We start from the raw sequence: 24,493 nt of genomic DNA on the forward strand, positions 1-24,493 counted from the left end.
TATGTGGTGTTATGTTTTATTATATGGTGTTACATGGTGTTATATGGTGTTACATGGTGTTACATGGTGTTATGTGGTGTTATAAGGCATTGTGTGGTGTTATGTGGTGTTATATGGTGTTACATGGTGTTATGTGGTGTTATAAGGCATTGTGTGGTGTTATGTGGTGTTATATAGTGCTATGTGGTGTTATATGGTGTTATGTGGTGTTATGTGGTGTTATGTGGTGTTATATAGTGCTATGTGGTGTTATATGGTGTTATGTGGTGTTATGTGGTGTTATGTGGTGTTATATAGTGCTATGTGGTATTATATGGTGTTATGTGGTGTTATGTTTTATTATATGGTGTTACATGGTGTTATATGGTGTTACATGGTGTTACATGGTGTTATGTGGTGTTATAAGGCATTGTGTGGTGTTATGTGGTGTTATATGGTGTTACATGGTGTTATGTGGTGTTATAAGGCATTGTGTGGTGTTATGTGGTGTTACATGGTATTATATGGTGTTATGTGGTGTTATATGGGATTATATGGTGTTACATGGTGTTATATGGTGTTAAATGGTGTTATGTGGTGTTATAAGGCATTGTGTGGTGTTATGTGGTGTTTTAAGGCATTATGCGGTGTTATGTGCTAATATTTAATGTTATATGGGTGGCTTGTCAGCCTCAAGCACCTTTACTAATCTAGAATTGAACAGAGTTTAAAGACATTAGGATTCAGAGCCAGAATAATGTGTGTGGGTATGTACGTGTGTGTGTGTATGTGTGCGTATGGACCCACCATACAGTAGCCCCTGTAATTACAGTCTTATCTCCCAGCCTGACAAACAGTGTCCTTCATTACCTTCATTATGTGGTATTATATGGTGTTATATGGTGTTATAAAGTGTTATGTGGTATTATATGGTGTTATGTGGTGTTATGTGGTGTTACATGGTGTTATATGGTGTTATAAAGTTTTATGTGGTATTACATGGTGTTATATGGTGTTATAAGGCATTGTGTTGTGTTATGTGGTGTTACATTGTGTTTATGGTGTTATGTGGTGTTTATGGTGTTATAAGCATTGTGTGTTGTTATGTGATGTTATGTGGTATTATATGTTGTCACATGGTGGTATTTCTTTTTTTTTTTTTCTTTTTTTTTTACCTTTATTTTACTAGGCAAGTCAGTTAAGAACAAATATTTTCAATGACAGCCTAGGAACAGTGGGTTAACTGCCTGTTCAGGGGCAGAACGACAGATTTTGTACCTTGTCAGCTCAGGGAATTGAACTTGCAACCTTTCGGTTACTAGTCCAATGCTCTAACCACTAGGCTACACAGCCGCCCCAGGTATGTGGTGTTATGTGGTGTTATATGGTGTTGTGGTGTTATATGTTGTTATGTGGTGTTATAAGGCGTTATGTGGTGTTATGTGGTGTTATAAGGCGTTATGTGGTGTTATGTGTTATTATGGGGTGTTAAGTGCACGGTTGCACGGCGATCTTCACGTGGCCGGTCTTCATTTGATCGACTGTATCTTTGTGAAATAAGCACCAATCGGGGTCAAACAAAGCTAGCTAGATAGCCAATGAGCTGTATATGTCGCAAAATGTAGGAAAGAACCTTTTGCAAAAGCATACCTTTTCCTTTTGGACAAAAATGATAAGAATATTCAGAGTTATGAAGCTATGAAAACTGGTTGTTTTATAATATGGCTACTAATACTGTAAAAGCTAAATCAAAGTCCAAGTATACAGATTTGACTATATTCTTGCAGAAAAATGAATGCAAATTTCTCCTTCACGATTTGCCCAAATGTACCTGGGGTGACTTCACGCTAAATGTCATGTAGTTCGCTCATACTTCATGTTATCCATCTGAAACTTTGCACATACACTGCTCCCATCTTGTGGACACCATCGGAATTACAACCAGAGTGATGGCTGGAACAGGGACATTTCTGTTGCATTTCAAAATAGTGGTAGAAAAAAAACGGTTGTTTTTTTATTTTTATTTTCTTATATCATATCTATTGTGTTATATTCTCCTACAGTCATTTCACATTTCCACATTTCCACAAACTGCAAATTTGTGCAAACTGCAAACTTTCAAATAGTACCAAGATTATGCATGTCCTTGCTTCAGGGTCTGAGCTACAGGCAGTTAGATTTAGGTATGTCATTTAGGGAGAAAAAAAAAAGAAAAAAAGGGGACTAACCCAAAGAACTTTTATGGACTTGTAAGTAAAGCATGTCACTGTAAGGTCTGCACCTGTTGTGTTCTGGGCATGTGACAAATCCCATTTCATTTTGATTTGATTTGACACAAATCTTCATGACTCTTGTTTGGTTGTAGTGTGTAATAGTCTCTGGTTTTCTCTTTACGGTGTCCCCGTCTTCTTGTCCTTCTTCATCACCATGTGGAGTACAACGGCTTTGCAGATATTGAAAGCCATTCAGCATGTACAATGAAGCACACTCTCACTGTGTAGCCTTCTCCAGGTAGGCCAGAGGAGACTGATAGGACTGGATTGGGTGGACTGATATAGGGTACATTTTGAGATTATAATTAGAAAATATCAATACAATGAATGATGATGGATGAATGATACAATGGTATCGCATACAATGGTGATTATATAATTATTACATAATTACATAATTATACTGTTTTTTGTTTCCTCTCGCTCATTCACCCCATTTCTTCCCCCATCATACTTTCCATAATTTATTGAATATGTTGTTATATGTGTGAAATATGTTTCGGGTTATTTTAGGTTCACATTCAAAACAATTATCAGTTGGATACTGCACTGTCAACTGTCAGGAGAAGGAAGGGCAACGGGGGAAACCATTCTAAAAATGCCATGCCCTCCTAAAACTGGTTCTAACTCCAGCTCTGTTAGTGATATTAAGATTCTAACACCCACAGTGTGTTATATAGACATTTAAGAAAAGTCAAGAATGACTTTAGAAATTGCATAGGTATACTTATTTATTTATTCATGAGCGGTCAAAATGGCTGCTTTAGCGGAACTAGTGTTAAAGCTGGATCATGACCGTAACACATCAGTTTATGATTCTACAACAACAAAGACATGTCTTCAAGCAATGAACTATATTGTTTTCATAGGACATCATTGCCTGTACAATAGAACAGTAGAGTGTGTACTACTATGATGTTTTGACCACGATGCTGGATGCTCCTCTCCTACATTAATAAACAAAACAAAAATTCCAGACACAAACCATTAAGTATGCAAGTAGCCTACCGAGACATTGTTAGTATAAAACTCCAGACCTGGGGTCTCCAACCTTTTCTAGCATGAGAAGTACTTAAAAAAAACTTTAAACATGCTAAGAAAAAATGTCTAGTTTTCAAATGGGCACATTCTTCTCATATCCTCTCCCTGCAACTCTTCCCTGGTTCCTTACTGTTCAGGAGAAAGTAGTGCACATAATGGTTAATAAACAACTTCAAGGGGGTCCTAAAAAGTCTACAATTTCCCCCGCAAAATTGTTTTTTCAATTTTTCCTAGTTTTATATTTTCTTAGTTTTTCATTCTCAAAATGATAATTGTTCATAGAGAAGAAAAGAATTGATGTTCTGAGTCCATATCGATACTCAATAATCACATCAGGTCTTGAAGAAAACTAACACATTTAGATTTTTGAGTGACGTTCCCCTTTCATTCCGTATCTGTCCCTTTAATGGGACATACAGCTCGTGAGGAATGTGCCATGTAATGCTAATGTGCTTGTCTAGCGATGGTTCTGTACTGCCGCTGCACCTTTCATAGTAATGTTTGCAAATAACAAATAACAGATACAAAGTATTTACTTATTCATGATATACTTCTGCAAGGTAAGCCTATTTCTCATTTCATTGTGGTTTTGGGGAAAGTATTTCTAGAAAGCCACAAGATATGTATCACTTTAACTAACTACACACGGAGTGATAGACAAAAGCACACACCACAAAAACAGACGGGCAATTTTGCTGAATATAAATTGGCAGATATTGTGTTTGGTTTGGCTTTTTAAGCCAGGAGCCAGGGTGTCATAATGTCAACGTTGATTAGATAGTAGCTGGGAGCTTGCAGTGTCTGATACTTGTGAGAATAGTTTATGACAGTTTGCGGAGGAAAACATGAACAATGGCATGTACATTCAGAAGTGCCAGATACTGGTATTGACCTGTTGGAGACCCCTGCTCCAGACTGTTCATATTCATAGCAGATGGTGAGAAACTGCTCATGCTTGTCTAATGACTCATTATTCATAACTGCACCTGTTCTGAGACGTGTCATGATATTACCATAGCAACACCACAGGGATGAATCAGGTAGTAAGAGTGTTTTGATATATATCTACTCGGTATATATTCTGCTCTGACCTCCATATGAAAAAGCTAATTGATCTTTGATCCTATGCCAACTTTATTGTTCTTTAGTCACTGACCATTCAGAAAGTATTCAGACCTCTTGACTTTTTACAAGTTTTGTTACGTTATCGCCTTATTCTAAAATGCATTAAATCGTTTTTTTCCCCTCATCAATCTACACACAATACCCCAAAATGACAAACGAAAAACAGGTTTTTAGAAATGTTTGCTAAATCGTTACAAATAAAAACTGAAATATTACATTTACATAAGTATTCAGACCCTTTACTCAGTACGTTGTTGAAGCACCTTTGGCAGCGATTACAGCATTGAGTCTTCTTGGGCTTGACGCTACAAGCTTGGCAAATATTTATTTGGGGAGTTTCTCCGATTCTTCTCTGAAGATCCTCTCAAGCTCTGTCAGTTGGACTGGGTGTCTTGATGCACAGCTATTGTCAGGTCTCTAGAAAAATGTTAGATCGGGCTCAAATCCGGGCTCTGGCTGGGCCACTCAAGAACATTCAGAGACTTGTCCTGTCGCAACCCCTGTGTTGTCTTGGCTTGTGTGCTTAGGGTCGTTGTCCTGTTGGAAGGTGAACCTTTGCCCCAGTCTGAGGTCATGAGCACTCTGGAGCAGGTTTTCATCAAATATCTCTCAAATATCTTTCTGTTCTTTATTTTTAGTACATATGCAAATATTTCTAAAAACCTGTTTTCACTTTGTCATTATGGGGTATTCTATGTAGATTGCTGAGGGATAAAATAAATAAAATTAGATCCATAAGGCTGTAACTTAACAAAATGTTGAAAATGTCAAGGGGGCTGAGTACTTTCCGAAGGCACTGTACACTACATGAACAAAAGTATGTGGACACCTGCTCGTCAAATATCTCATTCCAAAATCATGTGCATTAATATGGAATTGGTCCCCACCTTCGCTGCTGTAACAGCCTCCACTCTTCTGGGAAGGTGTTCTATGTTGGACATTGCTGTGGCGACTTGCTTAATGTCAGCCAGAAGAGCATTAGTGAGGTCGGGCACTGATGTGGGGCGATTTGGTCCTGGTTTGCAATCGGCGTTCAAATTCATCCCAAATGTGTTCAATGGGGTTGAGGTCAGGGCTCTGTGCAGGCCAGTTCTTCCACACCAATCTCGACAAACCATTTCTGTATGGATCTCACTTTGTGCACTGGAACATTGTCATGCTGAAACTGGAAAGGGCCTTCCCCAAACTGTTGCCATTGTATGCTGTAGCGTTAAGATTTGTTGCTCCTAGACGCTTCCACTTCACAATAACAGCATTTACAGTTGCCCGGGGCAGCTCTAGCAGGACAGAAATGTGACAAACTGACTTGTTGGAAAGGTGGCATTCTATGACGGTGCCACGTTGAAAGTCACTGAGATCTTCAGTACGGCCATTCTACTGCCAATGTTTGTCTATGGAGTTTGCATGGCTATGTGCTCCATTTTATACACTTGTCAGCAATGGGTGTGGATGAAATAGCCAAAACCATTCATTTGAAGGGGTGTCCAAATACTTGTGTGTATATATAGTGTAAAACACAGTAACTGACCCTGTCTGTGCAGAATGGTCCAGGACAAAGGGTAAATAAGACAATGTGAGTTGGTTTGTGTGCTGAACATACAGTCAATTTTTGTGCAGATGAGCGTAATGAGGAGAAGTATGGAGGGATGGACAGAGAAACAGATCACGGCAAGGGAACACAAATAAAATGATGTGTACCTGGAGAAAGATGGCGGATGAAGAGGGTTGGAAAGGTCTTTAGGGAAGGAACGAGAGAGAGAGGGATTGAAAGAGGGAAAGGAGGAATGGGGAGATATTGCTAATCCCACAGCTATTGTTTGTAGTAATAATGTGTCTATGAACCAGTGTTGTGCTGTTAGCACTGAGGCGGTGTGCACTAGTAGGACGTCTTCTGTGTGCAGCTCACCCTGCACTAACATAAATAACATGAGCATGTCTACTCTTGCTAAGGAATGAAAACAATCAAGCATCATAGAAAAGCACAAAAAATATCCCACGTTAAAATAGGTAGCCTAAGAAACAAGGTTCAAAAGTCAATAACTTGCTAGATTCCATTCATGTTCAGACTGTCACTGAAACTCACTTAGATAATACCTTGGATGATACAGTGGTAGCAATACATGGTTAAAACATCCACAGAAAAGACAAAAATGCCAATGGTGGAGATGTTGTGGTCTATGTTAAGAACCACATTCCTGTAAAGCTTAGAGAGGATCTCCTGTTAAATACTATTGAAGTAATATGTCACTATCTGGATAATATGTATGCAATTCTTGATAATGTATGTGATATCAACAGAAAGGTATATTTTCTGGGTGATTTCAATATTGACTAACTTTTATCAAGAAAAGCTTCAAACTGTTTCCAGTCAACCTATCAGGGTATTTACAAACAGCAGAAGAATGAAATCATCAACATGTATTGATCACAACTTTACTAATGATGCAGAAATTGGCTTTAAAGCAAATGCATAGGATGTAGTATCCAAATCCATGGGATGTAGTGATCACAATATAGTTGCCATATCTGGGAAAAACCAGTGTTCCAAAAGCTGGGACCAATATAGTGTATAAGAGGTCATACAATAAGTTTTGTAGTGATTCTTATGTTGATGACGTACAGAGTATTTGCTGGTCTATGGTGGGTACTGGGTCTATGGTGTGTGGATAGGAGTAACCAGATGCTGCACTTGACACATTTATGAAATTGCTTATTCCATTTACCAATAAGCAGCACCCATTAAGAAAATGACTGTAAAAACTGTTGAATCCCCTTGGATTGATGAGGAATTGAAAAATGTTATGGTTGAGAGGGATGAGGCAAAAGGAATGGCAAATAAGTCTGGCTGTACAACCGATTGGCAAACATACTGCTAATTGGGAAATCATGTAACTAAACTGAATAAAAAGAAGAAGAAACTATACTATGAAACGAAGATAAATGACGTAAAGAATGATAGTAAAAAAGCTTTAGAGCACCTTCAACGAACAGGAAAACTCTTTGAATCAGGTGGCTCATTCATCACCAAACCCACTGACATTGCCAACTACTTTAATGATTTTTTTAGTTGGCAAGATTAATAAATTTAGGCACGACATACCAGCGACAAACGCTGACACTACACAGCCAAGTATATCTGACACAATTAGGAAAGAATTGTACATTTGAATTCTGTAAAGCGAGTGTGGAAGAGGTGACAAAATCATTGTTGTCTATCAACAATGATAAGCCACCCGGTTCGGACAATTTGGATGGAAAATGACTGAGGATAATAGAGGACGATATTGCCACAACTATTTGACACAGGCCCTAGTTTCTACAAGGCAGGTCCTACAGGCCCTAGTTTCTACAAGGCAGGTCCTACAGGCCCTAGTTTATACAAGGCAGGTGCTACAGGCCCTAGTTTCTACAAGGCAGGTCCTACAGGCACTAGTTTCTACAAGGCAGGTCCTAGAGGCCCTAGTTTCTACAAGGCAGGTCCTACAGGCCCTAGTTTCTACAAGGCAGGTCCTACGGGCCCTAGTTTCTACAAGGCAGGTACTACAGGCCCTAGTTTCTACCTTCTTAACAGCACTATCAACAAGGCAGGTCCTACAGGCCCTAGTTTCTACCTTCTTAACAGCACTATCAACAAGGCAGGTCCTACAGGCCCTAGTTTCTACATTCTTAACAGCACTATCAACAAGGCAGGTCCTACAGGCCCTAGTTTCTACCTTCTTAACAGCACTATCAACAAAGCAGGTCCTACAGGCCCTAGTTTCTACCTTCTTAACAGCACTATCAACAAGGCAGGTCCTACAGGCCCTAGTTTCTACAAGGCAGGTCCTACAGGCCCTAGTTTCTACCTTCTTAACAGCACTATCAACAAGGCAGGTCTTACAGGCCCTAGTTTCTACCTTCTTAACAGCACTATCAACAAGGCAGGTCCTACAGGCCCTAGTTTCTACATTCTTAACAGCACTATCAACACGGCAGGTCCTACAGGCCCTAGTTTCTACCTTCTTAACAGCACTATCAACAAGGCAGGTCCTACAGGCCCTAGTTTCTACCTTCTTAACAGCACTATCAACAAGGCAGGTCCTACAGGCACTAGTTTCTACCTTCTTAACAGCACTATCAACAAGGCAGGTCCTACAGGCCCTAGTTTCTACATTCTTAACAGCACTATCAACAAGGCAGGTCCTACAGGCCCTAGCTTCTACCTTCTTAACAGCACTATCAACAAGGCAGGTCCTACAGGCCCTAGTTTCTACCTTCTTATCAGCACTATCAACAAGGCAGGTCCTACAGGCCCTAGTTTCTACCTTCTTAACAGCACTATTAACAAGGCAGGTCCTACAGGCCCTAGTTTCTACCTTCTTAACAGCACTATCAACAAGGCAGGTCCTACAGGCCCTAGTTTCTACCTTCTTAACAGCACTATCAACAAGGCAGGTCCTACAGGCCCTAGTTTCTACCTTCTTAACAGCACTATCAACAAGGCAGGTCCTACAGGCCCTAAAATCTACAAGGCAGGTCCTTAAGGCCCTAGTTTCTACCTTCTTAACAGCACTATCAACAAGGCAGGTCCTACAGGCCCTAGTTTCTACCTTCTTAACAGCACTATCAACTAGGCAGGTCCTACAGGCCCTAGTTTCTACCTTCTTAACAGCACTATCAACAAGGCAGGTCCTACAGGCCCTAGTTTCTACAAGGCAGGTCCTACAGGCCCTAGCTTCTACCTTCTTAACAGCACTATCAACAAGGCAGGTCCTACAGGCCCTAGTTTCTACCTTCTTAACAGCACTATCAACAAGGCAGGTCCTACAGGCACTAGCTTCTACCTTCTTAGCAGCACTATCAACAAGGCAGGTCCTACAGGCCCTAGCTTCTACCTTCTTAACAGCACTATCAACAAGACAGGTCCTACAGGCCCTAGTTTCTACATTCTTAACAGCACTATCAACAAGGCAGGTCCTACAGGCCCTAGTTTCTACATTCTTAACAGCACTATCAACAAGGCAGGTCCTACAGGCCCTAGTTTCTACCTTCTTAACAGCACTATCAACAAGGCAGGTCCTACAGGCCCTAGTTTCTACATTCTTAACAGCACTATCAACAAGGCAGGTCCTACAGGCCCTAGTTTCTACATTCTTAACAGCACTATCAACAAGGCAGGTCCTACAGGCCCTTGTTTCTACATTCTTAACAGCACTATCAACAAGGCAGGTCCTACAGACCCTAGTTTCTACCTTCTTAAAAGCACTATCAACAAGGCAGGTCCTACAGGCCCTAGTTTCTACACTCTTAACAGCACTATCAACAAGGCAGGTCCTACATGCCCTAGTTTCTACATTCTTAACAGCACTATCAACAAGGCAGGTCCTACAGACCCTAGTTTCTACCTTCTTAACAGCACTATCAACAAGGCAGGTCTTACAGGCCCTAGTTTCTACATTCTTAACAGCACTATCAACAAGGCAGGTCCTACAGGCCCTAGCTTCTACCTTCTTAACAGCACTATCAACAAGGCAGGTCCTACAGGCCCTAGTTTCTACAAGGCAGGTCCTACAGGCCCTAGCTTCTACCTTCTTAACAGCACTATGAACAAGGCAGGTCCTACAGGCCCTAGTTTCTACCTTCTTAACAGCACTATCAACAAGGCAGGTCCTACAGGCCCTAGTTTCTACCTTCTTAACAGCACTATCAACAAGGCAGGTCCTACAGGCCCTAGTTTATACAAGGCAGGTCCTACAGGCCCTAGTTTCTACAAGGCAGGTCCTACAGGCACTAGTTTCTACAAGGCAGGTCCTAGAGGCCCTAGTTTCTACAAGGCAGGTCCTACAGGCCCTAGTTTCTACAAGGCAGGTCCTACGGGCCCTAGTTTCTACAAGGCAGGTACTACAGGCCCTAGTTTCTACCTTCTTAACAGCACTATCAACAAGGCAGGTCCTACAGGCCCTAGTTTCTACCTTCTTAACAGCACTATCAACAAGGCAGGTCCTACAGGCCCTAGTTTCTACATTCTTAACAGCACTATCAACAAGGCAGGTCCTACAGGCCCTAGTTTCTACCTTCTTAACAGCACTATCAACAAAGCAGGTCCTACAGGCCCTAGTTTCTACCTTCTTAACAGCACTATCAACAAGGCAGGTCCTACAGGCCCTAGTTTCTACCTTCTTAACAGCACTATTAACAAGGCAGGTCCTACAGGCCCTAGTTTCTACCTTCTTAACAGCACTATCAACAAGGCAGGTCCTACAGGCCCTAGTTTCTACCTTCTTAACAGCACTATCAACAAGGCAGGTCCTACAGGCCCTAGTTTCTACCTTCTTAACAGCACTATCAACAAGGCAGGTCCTACAGGCCCTAAAATCTACAAGGCAGGTCCTTAAGGCCCTAGTTTCTACCTTCTTAACAGCACTATCAACAAGGCAGGTCCTACAGGCCCTAGTTTCTACCTTCTTAACAGCACTATCAACTAGGCAGGTCCTACAGGCCCTAGTTTCTACCTTCTTAACAGCACTATCAACAAGGCAGGTCCTACAGGCCCTAGTTTCTACAAGGCAGGTCCTACAGGCCCTAGCTTCTACCTTTTTAACAGCACTATCAACAAGGCAGGTCCTACAGGCCCTAGTTTCTACCTTCTTAACAGCACTATCAACAAGGCAGGTCCTACAGGCACTAGCTTCTACCTTCTTAGCAGCACTATCAACAAGGCAGGTCCTACAGGCCCTAGCTTCTACCTTCTTAACAGCACTATCAACAAGGCAGGTCCTACAGGCCCTAGTTTCTACATTCTTAACAGCACTATCAACAAGGCAGGTCCTACAGGCCCTAGTTTCTAAATTCTTAACAGCACTATCAACAAGGCAGGTCCTACAGGCCCTAGTTTCTACCTTCTTAACAGCACTATCAACAAGGCAGGTCCTACAGGCCCTAGTTTCTACATTCTTAACAGCACTATCAACAAGGCAGGTCCTACAGGCCCTAGTTTCTACATTCTTAACAGCACTATCAACAAGGCAGGTCCTACAGGCCCTTGTTTCTACATTCTTAACAGCACTATCAACAAGGCAGGTCCTACAGACCCTAGTTTCTACCTTCTTAAAAGCACTATCAACAAGGCAGGTCCTACAGGCCCTAGTTTCTACACTCTTAACAGCACTATCAACAAGGCAGGTCCTACATGCCCTAGTTTCTACATTCTTAACAGCACTATCAACAAGGCAGGTCCTACAGACCCTAGTTTCTACCTTCTTAACAGCACTATCAACAAGGCAGGTCTTACAGGCCCTAGTTTCTACATTCTTAACAGCACTATCAACAAGGCAGGTCCTACAGGCCCTAGCTTCTACCTTCTTAACAGCACTATCAACAAGGCAGGTCCTACAGGCCCTAGTTTCTACAAGGCAGGTCCTACAGGCCCTAGCTTCTACCTTCTTAACAGCACTATGAACAAGGCAGGTCCTACAGGCCCTAGTTTCTACCTTCTTAACAGCACTATCAACAAGGCAGGTCCTACAGGCCCTAGTTTCTACCTTCTTAACAGCACTATCAACAAGGCAGGTCCTACAGGCCCTAGTTTATACAAGGCAGGTCCTACAGGCCCTAGTTTCTACAAGGCAGGTCCTACAGGCACTAGTTTCTACAAGGCAGGTCCTAGAGGCCCTAGTTTCTACAAGGCAGGTCCTACAGGCCCTAGTTTCTACAAGGCAGGTCCTACGGGCCCTAGTTTCTACAAGGCAGGTACTACAGGCCCTAGTTTCTACCTTCTTAACAGCACTATCAACAAGGCAGGTCCTACAGGCCCTAGTTTCTACCTTCTTAACAGCACTATCAACAAGGCAGGTCCTACAGGCCCTAGTTTCTACATTCTTAACAGCACTATCAACAAGGCAGGTCCTACAGGCCCTAGTTTCTACCTTCTTAACAGCACTATCAACAAAGCAGGTCCTACAGGCCCTAGTTTCTACCTTCTTAACAGCACTATCAACAAGGCAGGTCCTACAGGCCCTAGTTTCTACAAGGCAGGTCCTACAGGCCCTAGTTTCTACCTTCTTAACAGCACTATCAACAAGGCAGGTCCTACAGGCCCTAGTTTCTACCTTCTTAACAGCACTATCAACAAGGCAGGTCCTACAGGCCCTAGTTTCTACATTCTTAACAGCACTATCAACAAGGCAGGTCCTACAGGCCCTAGTTTCAACCTTCTTAACAGCACTATCAACAAAGCAGGTCCTACAGGCCCTAGTTTCTACCTTCTTAACAGCACTATCAACAAGGCAGGTCCTACAGGCACTAGTTTCTACCTTCTTAACAGCACTATCAACAAGGCAGGTCCTACAGGCCCTAGTTTCTACATTCTTAACAGCACTATCAACAAGGCAGGTCCTACAGGCCCTAGCTTCTACCTTCTTAACAGCACTATCAACAAGGCAGGTCCTACAGGCCCTAGTTTCTACCTTCTTATCAGCACTATCAACAAGGCAGGTCCTACAGGCCCTAGTTTCTACCTTCTTAACAGCACTATCAACAAGGCAGGTCCTACAGGCCCTAGTTTCTACATTCTTAACAGCACTATCAACAAGGCAGGTCCTACAGGCCCTAGTTTCTACCTTCTTAACAGCACTATCAACAAAGCAGGTCCTACAGGCCCTAGTTTCTACCTTCTTAACAGCACTATCAACAAGGCAGGTCCTACAGGCACTAGTTTCTACCTTCTTAACAGCACTATCAACAAGGCAGGTCCTACAGGCCCTAGTTTCTACATTCTTAACAGCACTATCAACAAGGCAGGTCCTACAGGCCCTAGCTTCTACCTTCTTAACAGCACTATCAACAAGGCAGGTCCTACAGGCCCTAGTTTCTACCTTCTTATCAGCACTATCAACAAGGCAGGTCCTACAGGCCCTAGTTTCTACCTTCTTAACAGCACTATTAACAAGGCAGGTCCTACAGGCCCTAGTTTCTACCTTCTTAACAGCACTATCAACAAGGCAGGTCCTACAGGCCCTAGTTTCTACCTTCTTAACAGCACTATCAACAAGGCAGGTCCTACAGGCCCTAGTTTCTACCTTCTTAACAGCACTATCAACAAGGCAGGTCCTACAGGCCCTAAAATCTACAAGGCAGGTCCTTAAGGCCCTAGTTTCTACCTTCTTAACAGCACTATCAACAAGGCAGGTCCTACAGGCCCTAGTTTCTACCTTCTTAACAGCACTATCAACTAGGCAGGTCCTACAGGCCCTAGTTTCTACCTTCTTAACAGCACTATCAACAAGGCAGGTCCTACAGGCCCTAGTTTCTACAAGGCAGGTCCTACAGGCCCTAGCTTCTACCTTCTTAACAGCACTATCAACAAGCCAGGTCCTACAGGCCCTAGTTTCTACCTTCTTAACAGCACTATCAACAAGGCAGGTCCTACAGGCACTAGCTTCTACCTTCTTAGCAGCACTATCAACAAGGCAGGTCCTACAGGCCCTAGCTTCTACCTTCTTAACAGCACTATCAACAAGGCAGGTCCTACAGGCCCTAGTTTCTACATTCTTAACAGCACTATCAACAAGGCAGGTCCTACAGGCCCTAGTTTCTACCTTCTTAACAGCACTATCAACAAGGCAGGTCCTACAGGCCCTAGTTTCTACATTCTTAACAGCACTATCAACACGGCAGGTCCTACAGGCCCTAGTTTCTACCTTCTTAACAGCACTATCAACAAGGCAGGTCCTACAGGCCCTAGTTTCTACCTTCTTAACAGCACTATCAACAAGGCAGGTCCTACAGGCACTAGTTTCTACCTTCTTAACAGCACTATCAACAAGGCAGGTCCTACAGGCCCTAGTTTCTACATTCTTAACAGCACTATCAACAAGGCAGGTCCTACAGGCCCTAGCTTCTACCTTCTTAACAGCAATATCAACAAGGCAGGTCCTACAGGCCCTAGTTTCTACCTTCTTATCAGCACTATCAACAAGGCAGGTCCTACAGGCCCTAGTTTCTACCTTCTTAACAGCACTATTAACAAGGCAGGTCCTACAGGCCCTAGTTTCTACCTTCTTAACAGCACTATCAACAAGGCAGGTCCTACAGGCCCTAGTTTCTACCTTCTTAACAGCACTATCAACAAGGCAGGTCCTACAGGCCCTAGTTTCTACCTTTTTAACAGCACTATCAACAAGGCAGGTCCTACAGGCCCTAGCTTCTACAAGGCAGGTCCTACAGGCCCTAGTTTCTACCTTCTTAACAGCACTATCAACAAGGCAGGTCCTACAGGCCCTAGTTTCTACCTTCTTAACAGCACTATCAACTAGGCAGGTCCTACAGGCCCTAGTTTCTACCTTCTTAACAGCACTATCAACAAGGCAGGTCCTACAGGCCCTAGTTTCTACAAGGCAGGTCCTACAGGCCCTAGCTTCTACCTTCTTAACAGCACTATCAACAAGGCAGTTCCTACAGGCCCTAGTTTCTACCTTCTTAACAGCACTATCAACAAGGCAGGTCCTACAGGCACTAGCTTCTACCTTCTTAGCAGCACTATCAACAAGGCAGGTCCTACAGGCCCTAGCTTCTACCTTCTTAACAGCACTATCAACAAGGCAGGTCCTACAGGCCCTAGTTTCTACATTCTTAACAGCACTATCAACAAGGCAGGTCCTACAGGCCCTAGTTTCTACATTCTTAACAGCACTATCAACAAGGCAGGTCCTACAGGCCCTAGTTTCTACATTCTTAACAGCACTATCAACAAGGCAGGTCCTACAGGCCCTTGTTTCTACATTCTTAACAGCACTATCAACAAGGCAGGTCCTACAGACCCTAGTTTCTACCTTCTTAAAAGCACTATCAACAAGGCAGGTCCTACAGGCACTAGTTTCTACATTCTTAACAGCACTATCAACAAGGCAGGTCCTACATGCCCTAGTTTCTACATTCTTAACAGCACTATCAACAAGGCAGGTCCTACAGACCCTAGTTTCTACCTTCTTAACAGCACTATCAACAAGGCAGGTCTTACAGGCCCTAGTTTCTACATTCTTAACAGCACTATCAAGAAGGCAGGTCCTACAGGCCCTAGCTTCTACCTTCTTAACAGCACTATCAACAAGGCAGGTCCTACAGGCCCTTGTTTCTACAAGGCAGGTCCTACAGGCCCTAGCTTCTACCTTCTTAACAGCACTATGAACAAGGCAGGTCCTACAGGCCCTAGTTTCTACCTTCTTAACAGCACTATCAACAAGGCAGGTCCTACAGGCCCTAGTTTCTACCTTCTTAACAGCACTATCAACAAGGCAGGTCCTACAGGCCCTAGCTGCTACCTTCTTAACAGCACTATCAACAAGGCAGGTCCTACAGGCCCTAGTTTCTACATTCTTAACAGCACTATCAACAAGGCAGGTCCTACAGGCCCTAGTTTCTACATTCTTAACAGCACTATCAACAAGGCAGGTCCTACAGACCCTAGTTTCTACCTTCTTAACAGCACTATCAACAAGGCAGGTCCTACAGGCCCTAGTTTCTACCTTCTTAACAGCACTATCAACAAGGCAGGTCCTACAGGCGCTAGCTTCTACCTTCTTAACAGCACTATCAACAAGGCAGGTCCTACAGGCCCTAGCTTCTACAAGGCAGGTCCTACAGGCCCTAGCTTCTACCTTCTTAACAGCACTATCAACAAGGCAGGTCCTACAGGCCCTAGTTTCTACCTTCTAAACAACACTATCAACAAGGCAGGTCCTACAGGCCCTAGCTTCTACCTTCTTAACAGCACTATCAACAAGGCAGGTCCTACGGGCCCTAGTTTCTACAAGGCAGGTCCTACAGGCCCTAGCTTCTACCTTCTTAACAGCACTATCAACAAGGCAGGTCCTACAGGCCCTAGTTTCTACCTTCTTAACAGCCCTATCAACAAGGCAGGTCCTATAGGCCCTAGTTTCTACCTTCTTAACAGCACTATCAACAAGGCAGGTCCTACAGGCCCTAGCTTCTACCTTCTTAACAGCACTATCAACAAGGCAGGTCCTACAGGCCCTAGTTTCTACATTCTTAACAGCACTATCAACAAGGCAGGTCCTACAGGCCCTAGTTTCTACATTCTTAACAGCACTATCAACAAGGCAGGTCCTACAGGCCCTAGTTTCTACCTTCTTAACAGCACTATCAACAAGGCAGGTCCTACAGGCCCTAGTTTCTACATTCTTAACAGCACTATCAACAAGGCAGGTCCTACAGGCCCTAGTTTCTACATTCTTAACAGCACTATCAACAAGGCAGGTCCTACAGGCCCTAGTTTCTACCTTCTTAACAGCACAATCAACAAGACAGGTCCTACAGGCCCTAGTTGTCGCAACTGGACTACTGTTCAGTTGTGTGGTCAGGTGCCATGAAGAGGGACTCAGAACACGACTGTCCTCTTAAATGTACACAAAGAGCTAATATTCAACTAATATGCATGCAAATTTATCATGGCTCAAAATGCAGGAGAGATTGACTTTATCACCACCTGTTTTTGTAAGGAGTGATGACAAGCTGAATGCACCAAGCACCATGCATAACCCACAAGACATGCCATCAGAGGTCTCTTCAAAATCCCCAAGTCCAGAACAGACTATGGGAGGCGCACAGTACTACATATAGCCATGACTACATGGAACTCTATTCCATGTTACTACATAGAGCCATGACTACATGGAACTCTATTCCACGGTACTACATAGAGCCATGACAGCATGGAACTCTATTCCACAGTACTACATAGAGCCATGACTACATGGAACTCTATTCCACGGTACTACATAGAGCCATGACTACATGGAACTCTATTCCACAGTACTACATAGAGCCATGACTACATGGAACTCTATTCCACAGTACTACATAGAGCCATGACAACATGGAACTCTATTCCACAGTACTACATAGAGCCATGACTACATGGAACTCTATTCCACAGTACTACATAGAGCCATGACAACATGGAACTCTGTTCCACATCAGGTAACTGATGGAAGCAGTAGAATCAGATTAACAAAACATATATTAAAACATTATATGGAACAGCAGGGACGTTGAAGAGACACACAAACAGGTACACACACGCATACGCACACACACGCATACGCACACACACGCATACGCACACACACGCATACGCACACACACATACTCTGTAATATTGTTGTATGGTGGTATCATACATTTTGTATTGTAGATATGTAGTGATGTAATAATGTTATATGATGTATTTTGTTGTTTATGTAATGTAAGTGCCTTAATGTGTTTGGACCCCAGGAAGAGTAGTTGCTGCCTTGGCAACAGCTAATGGAGATTCATAATAAATACAAATAGCGAAAGAGAGATTTTTTTACCTTTATTTAATTAGGCAAGTCAGTTAAGAACAAATTCTCAGTTACAATGACAGCCTAGCAGCAGTGGGTTAACTGCCTTGTTCAGGGGCAGAAAGATAGATTTTCACCTTGTCAGCTCAGGGATACGATCTAGCAACCTTTCCGTTACTGGCCTGATGCTCCAACCACTAGGCTACCTGCCACCCCAGTGGATGAAGAGAGGGAGAAATGGATGAAGAGGGATGAAGAGAGGGAGAGATGGAAGGAGATTGATGAAGAGATGGATGAAGAGGGATGAAGAGAGGGAGAGATGGAAGGAGAGATGGAAGGAGAGGGGTGAAGAGAGGGAGAGGTGGATGAAGAGGGATGAAGAGAGGGAGAAATGGAAGGAGAGAGAGTGAGAGATTGATGGAGAGGGGTGAAGAGAGGGAGAGATGGAAGGAGAGAGATGAGGAGAGGGTTAGATGGAAGGAGAGAGATGAAGAGAGGGAGGGATGGAAGGAGAGGGATGAAGAGAGGGAGAGATGGAAGGAGAGGGATGAAGAGAGGGAGAGATGGAAGGAGAGGGATGAGGAGAGGGTTAGATGGAAGGAGAGGGATGAGGAGAGGGTTAGATGGAAGGAGAGGGATGAAGAGAGGGAGGGATGGAAGGAGAGGGATGAAGAGAGGGAGAGATGGAAGGAGAGGGATGAGGAGAGGGTTAGATGGAAGGAGAGGGATGAGGAGAGGGTTAGATGGAAGGAGAGGGATGAGGAGAGGGTTAGATGGAAGGAGAGGGATGAGGAGAGGGTTAGATGGAAGGAGAGGGATGAAGAGAGGGAGGGATGGAAGGAGAGGGATGAAGAGAGGGAGGGATGGAAGGAGAGGGATGAAGAGAGGGAGAGGTGGATAGAGGAGACAACAGGAATGTAGCTAGGGGACGTCTTGCAGACAGAGGGAGAGATGGAAGGAGATTGATGAAGAGAGGGAGAGATGGATGAAGAGGGATGAAGAGAGGGAGAAATGGAAGGAGAGAGAGTGAGAGATTGATGGAGAGGGGTGAAGAGAGGGAGAGATGGAAGGAGAGAGATGAGGAGAGGGTTAGATGGAAGGAGAGAGATGAAGAGAGGGAGGGATGGAAGGAGAGGGATGAAGAGAGGGAGAGATGGAAGGAGAGGGATGAAGAGAGGGAGAGATGGAAGGAGAGGGATGAGGAGAGGGTTAGATGGAAGGAGAGGGATGAGGAGAGGGTTAGATGGAAGGAGAGGGATGAAGAGAGGGAGGGATGGAAGGAGAGGGATGAAGAGAGGGAGAGATGGAAGGAGAGGGATGAGGAGAGGGTTAGATGGAAGGAGAGGAATGAGGAGAGGGTTAGAAGGAAGGAGAGGGATGAAGAGAGGGAGAGATGGAAGGAGAGGGATGAGGAGAGGGTTAGATGGAAGGAGAGGGATGAGGAGAGGGTTAGATGGAAGGAGAGGGATGAAGAGAGGGAGGGATGGAAGGAGAGGGATGAAGAGAGGGAGAGATGGAAGGAGAGGGATGAGGAGAGGGTTAGATGGAAGGAGAGGGATGAGGAGAGGGTTAGATGGAAGGAGAGGGATGAAGAGAGGGAGGGATGGAAGGAGAGGGATGAAGAGAGGGAGAGATGGATAGAGGAGACAACAGGAATGTAGCTAGGGGACGTCTTGCAGACATTCCATTGCATTAATAATAATGAATACATGGCCCTGGGTGATATGAATTGATTTTCTCTATGTGTGGCTGGAGGCCTGCATACAGAAACTCACAGAAATAATGATTTTAACCTGTGACTGTCTCTGCATTCACCATCAATGATACCCACAGAGACAGAGAGAGAGACAGAGAGAGAGACAGAGAGAGAGACAGAGAGAGAGACAGAGAGAGAGACAGAGAGAGAGACAGAGAGAGAGACAGAGAGAGAGACAGAGAGAGAGACAGAGAGGCAGAGACAGAGAGGCAGAGACAGAGAGGCAGAGACAGGGACAGAGAAAGATAGAGACAGACAGACAGACAGACAGACAGACAGACAGACAGACAGACAGACAGACAGACAGACAGACAGACAGACAGACAGACAGACAGACAGACAGACAGACAGACAGACAGACAGACAGAGACTGTTTCAACAGTATCTTCTACCCTTTTAGCTGTCACACCATTAAAAGCTTTATTCATGTTCCACTCTTTCATTGATTAAAAGCTGTATTAATGTTCTACTCTCTCCATTGATTTATTGGCAACTCAGAACAGTTGAAAGAAGTCCAACATATACAGTAGAGCCTAATCTGTATGGATGGAGTTTCTCATGTACTATACTGAACAAAAATATCAACGTAACACGCTACAATTTTACTGGCTTACAGTTCATGTAAGGTTTTCAGTCAAATAAAATGAATTCATAAGGCCCTAATCTATTGGTTTCTCATGATTGGGCCTGGGACAGCATAGGCCCACCCACTTGGGAGACTGGCCCACTCGTTGGCGAGCAAGGCCCAGCCAATCAAAATACAATTTTCCCAGAAAAGGGCTTTGTTACAGCAAGAAATACTCCTCAGTTTCATCAGCTGTCCAGGTGGCTGTTCCCAGATGATCCCACAGGTGGAGAAGCCAGATGTGGAGGTCCTGGGCTGGTGTGGTTACACGTGTCTGCGCTTGTGAGATGTATGGCCAAATTCTCTAAAACAACGTTGGAGGCGGCTTATGGTAGAGAAATGTACAGTAAATTATCTGGCAATAGCTCTGGTGGACACTCCTGCAGTCAGTATGGCAATTGCACGCTCCCTCTAAACTTCTGTGGCATTGTATTGTGTGAAAAAACTGCACATTTTAGAGTAGGCTTTTATTGTCCCCAGCGCAAGGTGCACCAGTGTAATGATCGTGCTGTTTAATCAGCTTCTTGATATGCCACACCTGTGAGGTGGATGGATTATATTGGCAAATGAGAAATGCTCACTAACAGGGATGTAAATACATTTGTGCACAAAATTTGAGAGAAATACGCTTTTTGGAAAATTTCTGGGATCTTTCATTTTAACTCATGAAACACTTTACATGTTGTGTTTTTGTTTTTGTTCAGTATAATTGCTCTTCAACATTACTAATGTGAAGTATGTGTCTGGGGACTACTAGATTACGGCCTAGTTTTTCATCCCGTCTGATCGACTCGGAGGATTCTAATAACGTAACCACCACAGAGATAATACGTCTACAGAGTAGAGTGATCAGAGGAGCCAGAGCTGCACTAGACCCCTGGGTAGATATGAGAGGGAGTCAGAGAGGGAGTCAGAGAGAGAGTCAGAGAGAGAGTCAGAGAGAGAGTCAGAGAGAGAGTCAGAGAGAGAGTCAGAGAGAGAGTCAGAGAGAGAGTCAGAGAGAGAGTCAGAGAGAGAGTCAGAGAGAGAGTGAGAGAGAGAGTGAGAGAGAGAGTGAGAGAGTCAGAGAGAGAGAGAGAGTCAGAGAGAGTCAGAGAGAGAGAGTCAGAGAGAGAGAGAGTCAGAGAGAGAGAGAGAGTCAGAGAGAGAGAGAGTCAGAGAGAGAGCACACTATAATGCTAGGTTTTTAGCCATCACCTCTTTTATGCCACTAAATTCCAGAGCTGTGGTTCTACAGTTGGCATGTTGGTGAGAATACTCCAGAGTCTGCCGTCACTTCACAGAGGAGGAGAGATTGTTATGTTTGAGTTTCCCGAGTTCCTCTCTCTCTCTCTCTCTCTCTCTCTCTCTTACTCTCTCTCCCATTCCTCCCTCTCTGTCCCAATTTCTCTCTCTTACTTCCCCCCCTCTCTCTCTCGCCCCTCTCTGTCTCTATTTCTCTCTCTGTCCCCCGCCCCCATTCTCTACCTCTCTGTCTAGTTCCTCTGATTGGTGCTTCCGGCACAGCAGCTTTGAAAAATGGAAATATCTAATTTCTGCGATTATCAAATTAATGTTAATTTTAAAGAACCATTAAGATTTTTTTTACCGAAACGAGATGATCTCGTGTGTGTGTGTGTGTGTGTGTGTGTGTGTGTGTGTGTGTGTGTGTGTGTGTGTGTGTGTGTGTGTGTGTGTGTGTGTGTGTGTGTGTGTGTGTGTGTGTGTGTGTGTGTGTGTGTGTGTGTGTGTGTGTGTGTGTGTGTGTGTGTGTGTGTGTGTGTGTGTGTGTGTGTGAGCGAGCGAGTGTGAATTATTACTATCATTATTAACATGGTATAAATATCATGTTGATCTGCTGTATAATACATACAAAATCCCACCTGTGGTTTCCATGACAGCCTTAAACAACTGGAACAAATGGAATCTTCTTTCAACTTTCATGTTCAATGTTTCATGTTCCACGTTCCATGTTCCATGATGACACTAAGTAGTGTTGAGAATGACATGACAAGGTTGATTCCAAATGCATTCTAAAGTGAGTCCATACTTACACTTATCACCCTGACTTCACGATGTTCCCTGTCTCCTCTCCTGCCTCCTCTCATGTCTCCTTTCCTGTTCTCCTCTCCTGTCTCTTCTCCTGTCTCCTCTCCTGTTCTCCACTCCTGTTCTCCTCTCCTGTTCTCCTCTCCTGTTCTCCTCTCCTGTCTCCTCTCCTGCCTCCTCTCCTGTTCTCCTGGTCTCCTCTCCTGGTCTCCTTTCCTGTCCAGAGTTTCAGATTTTCTGATCATTCTGATTTCAATGTGATACTGTATCTCTGCCAGGCCTGCAGCTGCTTGATTGTTGAGTGGTTTTCAGATGGGGGTTTATCCATGGTGCTGAACAGGCTGGGGGTTATCCATGGTGCTGAACAGGCTGGGAGTTATCCATGGTGCTGAACAGGCTGGGGGTTATCCATGGTGCTGAACAGGCTGGGGGTTATCCATGGTGCTGAACAGGCTGGGGGTTATCCATGGTGCTGAACAGGCTGGGGGCTATCCATGGTGCTGAACAGGCTGGGGGTTATCCATGGTGCTGAACAGGCTGGGGGTTATCCATGATGCTGAACAGACTGGGGGTTATCCATGGTGCTGAACAGGCTGGGAGTTATCCATGGTGCTGAACAGGCTGGGGGTTATCCATGGTCCTAACAGGCTGGAGCTCATTCCATGGTCCTAACAGAGTACAGTGCGAGATCTGCCCATAGTGCTGAACAGAGTACAGATGGAGAGCTGTCCATGGTGCTGAACAGAGTACAGTTGGAGATCTGTTCATGGTGCAGAACAGAGGGGAGTTGGAGATCTGTCCATGGTGCTGAACAGATTACAGTTAAAGATCTGTCCATGGTGCTGAACAGATTACAGTTAGAGATCTGTCCATGGTGCAGAACAGATTAGAGTTGGAGAGGTTATGTGGCAGGGTCTACAGTCAATCACGGACTATAAAAGGAAAACCAGCCCCGTCGCGGACCAGGATGTCTTGCTCCCAGACAGACTAAACAACTTATTTGCTCGCTTTGAGGACAACACAGTGCCACTGATACAGCAAAACATTTAAGCGTGTCATCCCTCGCAAGGCTGCAGGCCCAGACGGCATCCCCAGCCGCGGCTTCAGAGCATGCGCAGACCAGCTGGCTGGTGTGTTTACGGACATATTCAATCAATCCTAATCCCAGTTTGCTGTCCTCACATGCCTCAAGAGGGCCACCTCGACATTAATAAAAATGACAATGGTTGTTTTGAACACATCGATTTTAGGAAGCCTACAGATGGGAATAACATTCTGAGGGCAGACAGCTTTCACCCCAAAAGGCTAAAAGAGAAAATTCCATATGGCCAATTCCAAAGAGTCCGCAGAATTTGCGATCGGGAAACAGACTACAGTGTCAAATCTGCTGAATTGGAGAATCGCTTCTTGAATCAGGGATACAGCGTTCAGGTCCTGAAAGATGCAGGTATAAGGGCTGGATTACTTGACAGAGAGAACATGTCGTGAAGGGGAGAGCCTCGTGATACATCAGAGAGAGTATATTCTGTTACATAATACAGCACTGAAGCAGAGAACATTTTAAGAATCATTAAAAATAATTTGGGAATCATCCAAAGTGATACGCTACTACGCCAAGTCTTCATAGTCGCCATAGGAATACCTATGTGTGAATGCTGTTCAGCGACTACAGCTCAGCATTTAACACCATAGTACCTTCCAAACTCGTCATCAAGCTCGAGACCCTGTGCAACTGGGTACTGGACTTCCTGACGGGCCGCCCCCAAGTTGTGAGGCTAGGTAACAACATCTCCACCCTGCTGATCCTCAACACTGGGACCCCACAAGGGTGCATTCTCAGCCCTCTCCTGTACTCCCTGTTCACCCATGACTGCGTGGACATGCACGCCTCCAACTCAATCATCAAGTTTGCAGACAACACTACAGTGGTAGGCTTGATTACCAACAAAGATGAGACGGCCTACAGGGAGGAGGTGAGGGCCCTCAGAGTGTGGTGTCAGGAAAATAACCTCACACCCAACGTCAACAAAACAAAGGATATGATCGTGAACTTCAGGAAACAGCAGAGGGAGCAGCCCCCTATCCACATCGACGGGGCAGTAACGGAGAAGGTGGGAAGTTTTAAGTTCCTCGGCGTACACGTCATGGACAAACTGAAATGGTCCAACCTCACAGAGAGTGTGGTGAAGAAGGTGCAGCAGCGCCTCTTCAACCTCAGGTGGCTGAAGAAATTTGTCTTGTCACCAAAAACACTCAAACCTTTACAGATGCACAATCGAGAGCATCCTGTTCGGTTGTATCACCGCCTGGTACAGCAACTGCCCCGCCTATAACCGTAAGGCTCTCCAGA

At 44.3% G+C, this 24,493-nt stretch overlaps 1 protein-coding gene across 3 annotated transcripts in view; it reads left to right on the forward strand.

Annotated features, from left to right (window-relative positions):
* The window catches only part of frmpd3 (FERM and PDZ domain containing 3), a 329,892-nt gene that overhangs the window by 94,906 nt on the left and 210,493 nt on the right, over window positions 1-24,493 (forward strand). The gene's annotated exons all lie outside the window — the stretch shown is intronic.

Source organism: Oncorhynchus masou, chromosome 32 (genome assembly GCF_036934945.1).
Source record: "Oncorhynchus masou masou isolate Uvic2021 chromosome 32, UVic_Omas_1.1, whole genome shotgun sequence".
Lineage (NCBI taxonomy): Eukaryota > Metazoa > Chordata > Actinopteri > Salmoniformes > Salmonidae > Oncorhynchus > Oncorhynchus masou.